The 12,311-nt window shown below is 47.5% G+C and overlaps 1 protein-coding gene across 3 annotated transcripts in view; it reads left to right on the top strand.

Annotated features, from left to right (window-relative positions):
- Positions 1 to 12,311, top strand: part of LOC145348062 (protein phosphatase 3 catalytic subunit alpha) — a 272,223-nt gene that overhangs the window by 115,170 nt on the left and 144,742 nt on the right. Inside the window, exon 1 of one of the 3 annotated variants that reach the window (XM_080196218.1) lies at positions 3,300 to 3,376. The exons of the other annotated variants lie outside the window; for them this stretch is intronic. The gene's annotated coding sequence lies outside the window, so the exon portion shown is untranslated. Of the gene's footprint in view, positions 1 to 3,299; positions 3,377 to 12,311 lie in introns of those variants that run through there. 3 annotated transcript variants of the gene reach the window in all.

The following is a 12,311-nucleotide window of genomic DNA, read 5'->3' as shown; positions in this document are numbered from 1 at the left end:
CTGAACAGTTCACATCAGTGCTTTGGTAGCTGAGATTTAGATTTATTTTGTTGATTTTCCTTCTCCTCTTACTCGAATTTTAATCAAACTCAAGAGTGCTTCACTTCACACATTCTTTAAAAGAATTTTAAGAGAATCCTATTTTCCCTTAAGGTTCAACGTATAAATCAGAGTTACGTTCCGCGACCAGCTTTCCCAACCCCCGACGAGTCCCCCCCCCCACCCTGTCGGTGAGTGTCTCCCCCCCACACACACACACACACACACACACACACACACACACACACACACACACACACTCCCCACCCCCCTCCCCGCCACCCCCGGTGAGCCTCTTGCTCAGAGCTGTTGTGTGTTCTCCACTCTTACCCTGTTGAGTCACTGAGGTGACTGTTGATGGCTGCACGCCTCAGCACAACTTCCTGAGTTAGTGTGGGGGATGTAATTAAGCCATTCAATCAGTGTCAGTTTGTTGTTTAATCATGAACTTCTGCGGCTCTGAGCACATTTTAAAAATAAAACAAGTTTATAAATCCATTCAAATCGTGACAGTTGCAGGAACAGAATTTAACTGAATTAAGCACAATTTCTGAGCTGATGAAGGTGCTTCAAGAGTTGGGCAGTGCAGACCATCGGAACGTACGTACGAGTGAGCTGGCGTGGTGATATATGATTGAAAGCGATCTTATAAATACGAAACAGTAACAGTTTATAAATGTTGTAAGTGCCATTTGCCTGAATTCAAACATGGTAATGTCAAGGGCTGCCTGTGTAAAATATCCCGGGAAGCTCCACTCGAGTGCCGGAGAAACACTTCCCAGGATGGTTCATATTTCTCTCCAGGGAAAGTTATCAGCCTGTGGGGGAGGTGGAGGATTTTAATTTTTATAATCCAGGTATTTAAATTCTTCAAATACCAGATGGCAGAATCGTGTGGATTGTGTGTGGGTCTGTTGTGTGGTACACCTTGTGAATGATTTAATTTCTTTCCACAGTGTTTGGACTTGCAATCAAGCCAGTTTGTGTCTCTGACAGAGTGAGAGGTGTAGTAATGGATGGGTTCATTTATGCAAATGAGCAGGGCTGTTTTGGGAACATATCATGGAGTCATTATAGTGCAGGAGGAGGCCACTCATCCAGTCATGTCCATGCCAGCTCGCTGCAAGTGTAACTCAGCCTTTCCCACTCCCTCACCTTCTCCCCGCGAGCCCACAACTCTTTTCTCTTAAAATAACTATCCAACTCCCGTTTGATAATTAAGCCTCCATTGGCTCCCTCCACCACACTCTCAGACAGTACATTCCAGATCCTAACCACTCGCTGTGTGAATCTGTCTCCACCACACTCTCAGACAGTACATTCCAGATCCTAACCACTCACTGTGTGAATCTGTCTCCACCACACTCTCAGACAGTACATTCCAGATCCTAACCACTCGCTGTGCGAATCTGTCTCCACTACACTCTTGGAACATTCCAGATTCACAAACTACTTGTTGTGTGAAAATCTGTTTTCCTTAAGTCGCCATTGATTCTTTGGCCAATCGCCTTCCACCCCTGTGCTCTGGTTTTTGATCCTCATCTCCTCTGTCCAGACTCCTCCTGATTTTGAACAATCTCCTCTTATTTCCTAAGGAAGACACATAAATGGGGGAAGTACGAGATTGGGGGCAGCACGGTGGCACAATGGTTAGTGCTGCTGCCTCACGGCGCCAGGGACCTGGGACTGATTCTGGCCTCGCGTCACTGTGTAGAGTCTGCACGTTCTTCCCGTGTCTGAATGGGTTTCCTCCGGGTGCTCTGGTTTCCCCTCCCAGTCCAAAGCTGTGCAGGTTAGATGGATTGGCCATGTTAAATTGCCCCTTAGTGTTAAAAGATGTGCAGGTTAGGTGGATTAATGGGTGAGGAAAATTTAGATCTAGGGAATGTAGTTTAAAAATTATTTGATTTGATTTATTGTCATCACATGTATTAACATACAGTGAAAAGTATTGTTTCTCGTACGCTATACAGACAAAACATACTGTTCATAGAGTACATGAGGGAGAAGGAAAGGAGAGAGTACAGAATGTAGTGTTACAGTCATAGCTAGGGTGTAGTGAAAGATCAACTTAATGTAAGGTAGGTCCATTCAAAAGTCTGACAGCAGTGGGGAAGAAGCTGTTCTTGAGTCGGTTGTTACGTGACCTCAGACTTTTGTATCTTTTCCCCGACGGAAGAAGGTGGAAGAGAGAATGTCCGGGGTGTGTGGGGTCCTTAATTATGCTGGCTGCTTTGCTGAGGCAGCAGGAAGTGTAGACAGAGTCAGTGGATGGGAGGTTGGTTTGTGTGATTGGGCTACATTCACAACCCCTTGTAGTTTTTTGCGGTCTTGGGCAGAGCAGGAGCCCAGACTAAGCTGTGATACAACCAGACAGAATGCTTTCTATGGTGAATTGCTTTCTGTTTGAGAGAGGGATGAGGAGAATGAATTTTTGAAAAATAGTCAAAGGCATTTCTTGGAGTAAACCAATGGCAGAGCCTGAGGGGCTGAATGGACTCTTACTGTGCGGGGTAACCATTCAAACTTGGGGATGAGAAAGTTGGGGAGAAAACAGGAGCGATTTCCATGGAGTGTCCCAGGGAGTCAGGTGGAGGTGATTGAAAGAACTGCTTTGAATAGCAGGGGGTGAGTGAGGGGAGAATGATTAAAAACAAAAAGGGCTGAAACTCAACCCTGTTAAAGCTGAGGGAGTGCAGCCAGGTTGTGAATGGAGAATAAGAACGATCGAGTTAATTAGTCTTGCTTGGATATGGAATTTGAATGTTTGCTCAGAGGCCAGCTTTACAGCCTCTGCTTATCCATTTCAATCACCTCAGCTTCAGACTGTTCACTCTGCTTCACGTCCAGCCTGGCCCAAGCAGGTGACCGTTTGCCCCGTCGCAGGTTGTGGGATCTTGCTGTGCACACACTGGCTGTGAATTTTCCCACATTGTAACGGTGACTATATTTCACAAGGCAACTCGCTTACGCAGAGCGTTGGGTCTTTGGAGGCGCAGTAGGCCTGCACGTTTGCTCAGTTATTGACGGGTAGTAATTAATGAAATCGCTGCGATCGGAGTTCCCTCTGGCTGACTCCAGTAATTGCTGCAAGCATGTTAAACAGAGCAGCGTAACGGCATCACTGCTGACTCAGTGACTGATGCATTCTGTGATTGAGTTGATGATTTGCTGTTTATTTTAGTTTAAATAGCTGTTACGTGCAACTTAGTGTTGGCAAATTAAGCAAACGAGTCATCAGCTAGCAATGTGGTAAACAGCCTTAATGAGAGTTGTGTGTAGTCTTTACTGAGGGGCTGGTTAGTGTGCTGTTGCTGTGCCTTCCTCTGGGATTCCGGTAAGTTTGGGGGCTTGGACCTAAATCTGAGGAAGGAAAGAGTTAGAATAAGGATCTCTGATTCCTGTTCGGTGTGATCCCTTCAATGGGGCAGCACAGTGGTTAGCACTGCGGCCCCACAGCGCCAGGGACCCAGGTTCAATTCCGGCCTTGAGTCACTGTGCGGAGTTTGCACATTCTCCCCGTGTCTGCGTGGGTTTCCTCTGGGGGTTTCCTCCCGCAGTCTGAAAGACGTGCTGGTCAGGAACATTGGTCATGCTAAATTGTCCCTCAGTGTATCCGAACAGGCGCCGGAGTGTGGCGACTAGGAGAATTTCATAGTAACTTCATTGCAGTGTTAATGTCAGCCTTACCTGTGACTAATAAAAAATGAACCTTTTTAAATTTCCAATCTGAATCTGGGATTGAGTTGGCAGCTGGTCCTCCGCTCCGTTCTGCAGCTTCTGTCTGTTTCACCCAAGAAGAAGCTGATTTCAGTGTTATCCCCAGAGTCCCCACTGGAATTCAGACCCTGAGCCAACCAACCCCAGCAGGCCCAAATGTCAAGAAAGACTTGCATTTCTATAGCACCTTTTTGGACCCTCATCCCCCAAAGTGTTTTGCAACCAGTGACACGCTTTTGAAGCGGTGAGAAGTCTCACAACACCGGGTTAAAGTTCAGCAGGTTTATCTGGAATCACGAGCTTTCAGGGCACCACCCCCGAGTGCAGCAGGGAAGAATCTGTTCTTCGGTTGGTACGTGTCCTTGGATATTTCTATCTTTTTCCTGACTCACCTGATGAGGAGGCAGCGCTCCGAAAGCTCGTGATTCCAAATAAACCTGTTGGACTTTAACCTGGTGTTGTGAGATTTCTTACTGTGCCCACCCCAGCATCTCCACGTCATGCTTTTGAAATGAAGCCACTCTTGTGATGACAGAGAAAGCGAGAGCAGAGGAAAGGGGGTGAAAACAAGAAACGTGTTGCCCAAGATTGTCATCTCCCATTTTCATCAGGACAAATGCAGGAATACCAGATTTCAAACAATGACAACAATTTCCCAGGAGGAAAAGGTGCTAATCGTTTGACAAAGTGATGCTGATTAGCCAAGGTGTTGCCATGGAGAAGCAATAGGGAATTAAAGGCTCCCCAAGTCCCTGGATAATTTCAAAACGAGATGCAAGGCTTGGATATATTCCTTTTGTTTGCCAGGATGGAGTTCCTGTTTATGAATGTAGAACCATAGAATCCCTACAGTGCCATTTGGCCCATTGAGTCTGCACTGACTGCAATTCCACCTAGGCCCTATTCTTGTAACTCCATGCATTTACCCTGGCTAGTCCCCCTGACACTAAGGAGCAATTTAGCACGGCCAATCCACCTAACCCACACATCTCTGGACTGTGGGAGGAAACTGGAGCGCCTGGAGCAAACCCACGCAGACACGGGGAGAATGTGCAGACTCCACACAGACAGTGACCTGAGCTGGGAATCAAACCCGGGTCCCTGGCGCTGTGAAGCAGCAGTGCTAACCACTGTACTACCGTGCTGCTGGGGAATCGATCCCGGGTCCCTGGTGCTGAGAGGCAGCAGTGCTAACCACTGTGCCACCGTGCCACCCATGTGTGTTACTTCGGGCAAGGGTACATGAGCCAGGTGACAAGTTTGACTGGTCATTTTAAATTACATTTGTGAAATAATTGGGTTCACGAAGAGTCAAACTAGTTCAAACCGGTGCCGTCTGCATGGAGTGACTCAGCCAATCAGAGTGTATGAGCTTGGGTAAGATGCAGAGTTGGTGCAGACTCGATGGGCTGAATGGCCTCCTTTTGCACTGTTGGGATTCTGAGACTCTTTTCCTAATTACCTTAGATCTGTCTCTGGTCTCTGACCATTGGAAGCAGTTTCTCCTGTTACAAAGGGGAGGTTAATCTCCTGTTGGAAAACTAACACTCAAAGGGAATTACTTCCCTTCATAATCTGTTAAAGTGAGTGTGAGAAGGGGGATTATCTGCCTTTCAACAACTTTTAGTGGTTAAATCAAAATAACTCCCTGAAACTCTCTCTGAAAAACAAGTAACTATTTATCAAAATAACAGTGAACAGGTTAACTAAACTATTAATAAACTGAATAAAACACTGTTCTAATGGGATAGAGAAACCCAATTCCCACTTACTAACCAGAAAAATAGAATTTATCTTTATTAAAAATAAAATGCAACCAGATGTGTCATCTTCTAGAATCTTCTGCCACCTTTGCTGATTCTTCTGTTTTCATTATCTTCAGTTGATACCTTTACGATTGAGATGAGGCTTTCTTTTAAGACATAAATGTGGCTGTTACACTGTTAGAGACAGTTGCTGGCTGTGTCTCTCTCTGTCACTCTCTCTAGCTGTGAACTATGGCAGGTGCTGGCAGGAGGTCTTCTGTTTATCGGGAGCTGGTTTTATAACCCTGATGACATACCAAAAATCCCCAGAATAGGATTGGTTTACAGGTTATCAAAACATCAAATTCAAACCTGATCGGCTGCTACTATTCAAATGCCTCTTTCAAATTGACTGGTTAAAATTCAAAAACATGTTCTGTTGTCTTAGCAACATGACTGACTAGCTGGCCAGCTTAATTATTAATGATGGGTGGGCATTGCCAAGTTGGGCCGAAGGCCTATTTCTATGCTGTAAACCTCTGACTCTATGACTCTCCTGCCTAACCTCATGATGTAATATTTCACTCTGTGTTCACTGTGTACTGCACACCTGCATCTCTTCAACACAGAGAAAAATACCTTTTTCTAAACAGACAATGCTTTCTGCTATTAGCATTTTTACAATAGTTTTATATTTTACTTACACTAATTTCACAACACCTCCCCAGAACAAAACCCTTACAATTTTGAAAGTCTCTATTAAATCTCCCCTGAATTTCCTCTGCTCCAAGGAGAACAACCCCAGCTTCTCCAGCCTCTCCACATTGATTGAAGTCTCCCATTCTTGGCCCCGTTCTGGTAAATCTCCTCTGCACCCTCTCCTTCCTAAAGATTGTGATTCTCGGGGAGAAAATGAACAGAGTGGGATGTTTGTAAATTCTGATAAAGTTCTGCGTGCAGGTCAGAGTGCACTGAATTGTCCCATTCCATATTTTGGTAATTGTCACTCTGAGCAGGAAATCTGCAGTCCGCTCAGGAACCCAGTTTGCCCATCTGAGCAAATCCAGTGAACTGCGGTAAAACTGGAGAAGGCAGTCTGGGTTGGGGTGGCACGGTGACCAGCAAGCACTGCCTCACAGCACCAGGAACCCAGGTTCCGTTCCGGCTGTGTGGAGTTGCACTTGCTCCCTGTGTCTGCGTGGGTTTCCTCCGGGGGCTCCGGTTTGCTCCCACACAGCCCAAAGATGTGCGGGTTAGGTTGATTGGCCGTGCTAAATTGACCCTTAGTGTCGGGGGGGGGGGGGGACTAGCTAGGGGAAATGTTGTTGAGCTGTGGGAATAGGGCCTGGATGGGGTTGTGGTCTCCGGAGACTCGATGGACTGAATGGCCTCCTTCTGCACTGTAGGGATTCTGTGATTCCTCTGTGCTGATTTGCTAAGCTGCCTTTCTGCAATTCACAACCTTAGTCCTCCAGAAACAACTCCTTCCCAGCAGAACTATCCAGAGTTATCCCATTATCCCTGTGGCGTGAGGCAGCCTGAACGAAGGTCAGAGTGAAATTACCAAAGTGAGTATGTCACAAATCAGAGATTTGATAAGAGACGTTTGAAATTTTGAAGAGTTTGATGGATTCTCTGTGTTTCCAGGATCAGGTCACTGACTGGAGGGAACAGCTTTAGGATAAGTGGAAAAAGAACCAAAGGGAGGAGGTGGTGAAGATGAAAGTATTAATTAGAGAGCTGTGATCTGGGAGGCGTTGGCTGAAAGAGAGCGTGAGGCAGATTCAATAATAACTTTCAAAATGGAATTGGAGAAACACTAGAAAAGGAAAACCAGTTGCAGGAAAGACGAGACTAATTGGATTGCTCCACAAAGAGCCAGCCCAGACATGATGGGCTGAATGGCCTCCACCTGTAATCTATGTTTGGATTGATTCCCCTCCCAAACATGCAGTGTGACAGGAGATGTTTGATGTTAATGTGGAGATGTTGGTTGCGGGGTAGAGAATTTTCCTACACTGTGTCAGTGGTGCAATCTGGGTCTATCTTTATGGGATTGGGGGTTATAGATAGGTGTTGATGTGATCGGCGCAACTCGTGGGCCGAAGGGCCTGTTTGTGCTGTAGTGTTCTATGTTCTATGTTCTGCGGACGTACAGTTCTGTCTCTGGCTTTTGCAGGATGTGTGAGTGTTTAGAAATGAGCAATACCGTCTAAAGGATTGTGATATTGGTGTACACTGGATAGAAGCTGGAATACTGGTGGTTCCAGGCTGATCAGGACGTGACTTTGCTAATCAGCCTGTTCTTGGTGTGTGTTGTGTGCCTGTGTCACCTGCTGTGATGTGAGAAGAGAAAAGAAAATATTCTGTTGGGTTTCTCTGAAAAGGAAGCGTTTCATTCAGCCAGTCCCCGGGTAGCATCAGTAACAGTGAAAGGATGGACAAGCTGGTCTATACACCATCTCCCAGTGTCCCCGAGTGCTGTTTGAAGTTGCTGTTGTGCAGAGAAATGCCTGGTTACATCGACAACACTGATAGTCTACATCAGGGGAATCGAGGAGCTCGGGAACCGGGGGGGGAATCGAGGAGCTCGGGAACCGGGGGAACCGAGGAGCTCGGGAACCGGGGGGAATCGAGGAGCTCGGGATCTGGGGGGGAATCGAGGAGCTCGGGAACTGGGGGGAATCGAGGAGCTCGGGAACCGGGGGGAATCGAGGAGCTCGGGATCCGGGGGGGAATCGAGGAGCTCGGGATCCGGGGGGGAATCGAGGAGCTCGGGATCCGGGGGGGAATCGAGGAGCTCGGGATCCGGGGGGGAATCGAGGAGCTCGGGATCCGGGGGGGAATCGAGGAGCTCGGGATCCGGGGGGGAATCGAGGAGCTCGGGATCCGGGGGGGAATCGAGGAGCTCGGGATCCGGGGGGGAATCGAGGAGCTCGGGATCCGGGGGGGAATCGAGGAGCTCGGGATCCGGGGGGGAATCGAGGAGCTCGGGATCTGGGGGGGAATCGAGGAGCTCGGGATCTGGGGGGGAATCGAGGAGCTCGGGATCTGGGGGGGAATCGAGGAGCTCGGGCGTCGGGGGGAATCGAGGAGCTCGGGAACCGGGGGGAATCGAGGAGCTCGGGATCTGGGGGGAATCGAGGAGCTCGGGATCTGGGGGGGATCGAGGAGCTCGGGAACCGGGGGGAAGCTGCATGTGATTCTGCTTTTAACACTTATAAACGAAGCCCCTGGAGTGTAAGCTTTGTGTGATCACAAAGCCAGTGCTTTGAACAAAGAACCCCACAGGAACAGGCCCTTCGGCCCACCGAGTCTGTGCCGACACAGAGGCCTCTCGAATCTAATATGGTCCATATCCCTCTATCCCCTGCCTGTTCATGTATCAGTCCAAATGCCTCTTGAATGTTGTTATAGAGCCTGCTTCCACCGCCTCTTCTGGCAGGCATTCCCCACCCTGTGTGAGAAAAACTTTCCCCCCTCATTCTCAACCGATGCCCCTGAGTAATTGACCCTTCGATCCTGGGAAAAAGTCTGACTATCCACTCTATCCAAGCCTGTCACAATCCTCCCTCATCCTCTGACACTCCAATGAAAGCAATCCAAATTTGTTCAGTCTTTCTTCATAGTCCACATCCTCCAAACCAGGCAACACCCTGGTAAATCTCTTCTGCACCCTCTCCAATGCATCAACATCTTTCCCTTTGTACGGTGACCAGAATTGTACACAATACTCCAAACGCAGCCTAACCAAAATCATTTGGCCCTTCGAGTCTGTACCGACTCTTTGACAGAGTATCTTAATCAGGCCCTATCCCCGTAACCCCCACATTTCCCACAGCTAATCCATTTAACCTGCACATCTTTGGAGTGTGGAAGGAAACCGGAGCACCCAGAGGAGACCCACGCAGACATGGGGAGAACATGCAGACAGTGAGCCAAGGCTGGAATTGAACCTGGGTCCCTGGCACTGTTAGGCAGCAATGCTAACCACTGTGCCACATGTGGGCCGTTTGGTTAGTTGTGAAATTAAAAAGCACCAGGATGGTAAAAGTGACCACTTCTCTGTCACATTAAAACAAGTGAATTGACAGGAACCAAATCATCATCATCTCTGACCCTCGCAAAGTCTTAGAGAAATACTGCAAACAGTGAGCCCACAAACCCTGACCAAACCAAACTGGAGAAACAGGCTGCCTTTAGTCACACTGCAGATTGCATAGCCACAAGTGACTGAGAATCGATTACAAGCTCATGAATATTCATATAACTATCCTGATTGTGTTTTGCAGGGGCGTTAATCAGAGTTTTATCTGCAGATTCCGCTGCCGCTTTCATTCCCAGTTCTGTTCGTTATCGTTTGCAGTAACATTTTTTTTGACACAGACTGTTAGGTGTATCACAATGCCAGTTTAAATAGACTGTCCACTGTCCTGATTCCAGTTCTAATCCCTCCCCTGCTCCATGTCACTGACTGACCAGGTGTTGTTGGTGCTGATTGCACAGTGGGAAATTCCAGAGTACATTAAGCTTCGTGGTTAAAGTAACTCCAGTCCTTTCCCTGTGTGCTGTACGTAATCCCTTACCACCTTAAACACTCACTCCCTCTCCCCCGACACTCAGTAGCAGACGTGTCTACCAGTTACAAGATGCACTGCAGCATCTCACTAAGGTTCTTTAGGCAGCGCCTCCCAACCCCACGCAACCTCTAACATCTAGAAGGACCCGGGCAGCAGATACCTGGGAACACCAACACTTGGAGGTTCCCCTCCAAACCACTCACCATCCTGACTTGGAAATATATCAGCCGTTCCTTCACTGTCGCTGGGTCAAAATCCTGGAACTCTCTCCCTAACAGCACTGTGAGTGTACCTACACCACAGGGATTGCAGCGGTTCAGGAAGGCAGCTCATCACCACTTTCTCCTGGACAGTAAATGCTGGCATTCATAGAACATTACAGCACAGTACAGGCCGTTCGGCCCTCGATGTTGTGCTGACCTATGTCTGAACCCAAGATCAAGCTATCCCACTCCCTGTCATTCTGGTGTGCTCCATGTGCCTATCCAATAACCGCTCGAATGTTCCTAAAGTGTCCGACTCCACTATCCCAGCAGGCAGTGCATTCCACACCCCAACCACTCTCTGAGTAAAGAATCTACCTCGGACATCCCTCCTATATCTCCCACCATGAACCTTATAATTATGCCCCTTAGTAACAGCTACATCCACCTGAGGAAATAGTCTCTGCATGTCCACTCTATCAATCCCTCTCATCATCTTATAAACCTCTATTAAGCTGCTTCTCATCCTCCTCCGCTCTAAAGAGAAAAGCCCCAACTCCCTCAACCTTTGGAGACTTCTGGGCCATACGTTAAAGGTTAAATTAATGATCCCATTAACTAACAGACAGCAACAGATCTTGGCGTTTGTGTTTGGACTTAATCACCAGTGACCCGACCGCCAACTCTCAGGACCCAAGGTCATAAGACCTACCCTCCAAACCAGGCAGCATCCTGGTAAATCTCCTCTGCACTCTCTCCAATGCTTCCACATCCTCCTTATAGTGAGGTGACCAGAACGGCACACAATATTCCAAATGTGGTCTCACTGAGGTCCGGTATAGTTGCAGCATAACCCCACGGCTCTTAAACTCAAATCCCCTGGTAATAAATACTAACACACTATAAGCCTTCTTCACGGCTCTATCCACTTGACTGGCAACCTTCAGAGACCTGTGGATATGAACCCCAAGATCTCTCTGTTCCTCCACATTCCTCAGAACCCTGCCGTTGACCCTGTAATCTGCATTCAAGTTTGTCCTACCAAAACGAATCACCTCGCACTTATCAGGGTTAAACTCCATCTGCCACTTTTTGGCCCAGCTCTGCATCCTATCAATGTCTCTTTGCAGCCTGCAAGAGCCCTCCACCTCATCCACTACTCCACCAATCTTGATGTCATCAGCAAACTTACTAACCCACCCTTCAGCCCCCTCTTTCAAGTCATTGATAAAAATCACAAATAGCAGAGGACCCAGCACTGATCCCTGTGGTACACTCTGATAACCGGCCTCCAGTCTGAAAATTTCCCATCCATGCAGTAATGATAAACATCCAACCCACAGCCTGATGATGACTTGGCTGCTGAAGGTTTCTCTTGGTCACTGTTCCGATTTATTAGTTAATTCTCACTGCATTTTTTAACCTTGGGTCCTGAGAGTTGGCGGTCGGGTCACTGGTGATTAAGTCCGAACACAAACACCAAGATCTGTTGCTGTCTGTTAGTTAATGGGATCATTAATTTAACCTTTAACGTGTGGCCCAGAAGTCTCAGCAATCAGCTCCTGCATCCCCATGTCATCAACATTTGTTTACAGTAATTAATCAAGATGTAATTCACTGTAATTATTTGGCTATATTGGTCTTTGCTAACTTTGTGTTTTGGAGCCGTGTCTGTGTCTGTGTCTGTCTGTCTGTGTCTGTGTCTGTCTGTGTCTGTCTGGGTGTGCGCGAGTGTGTGAGAGACCTCATTTCCCTCTGCTTTGTGACTATCCTTTCCAAAGCTCAATATTTTAAACTGGGACTACTTCCCCTGGTGCACAGCAGGCTTAGAGGTGATCTTATACAGGTCTATAAAATAATCAGGGTCATGGATCAGCTAGATAGTCAATATTATCAACATCCTTTCTCAAAGGTAGGGGAGTGTAAAACTAGAGGTTGAAGGTGAGAGGGGAAAGATACAAAAGGGTCCAGAGGGGTAATTTTTTCACAGGGTGGTGACCATCTGGAACGAGCTGCCAGAGCTA

The sequence above is a fragment of the Carcharhinus amblyrhynchos genome, chromosome 1 (assembly GCF_965287045.1).
Source record: "Carcharhinus amblyrhynchos chromosome 1, sCarAmb.v2.hapA, whole genome shotgun sequence".
In the NCBI taxonomy this organism is placed as follows: Eukaryota; Metazoa; Chordata; class Chondrichthyes; order Carcharhiniformes; family Carcharhinidae; genus Carcharhinus; species Carcharhinus amblyrhynchos.
Note: the sequence above shows the minus strand (reverse complement) of the source record. Positions and strands in the feature narration are given on the sequence as shown.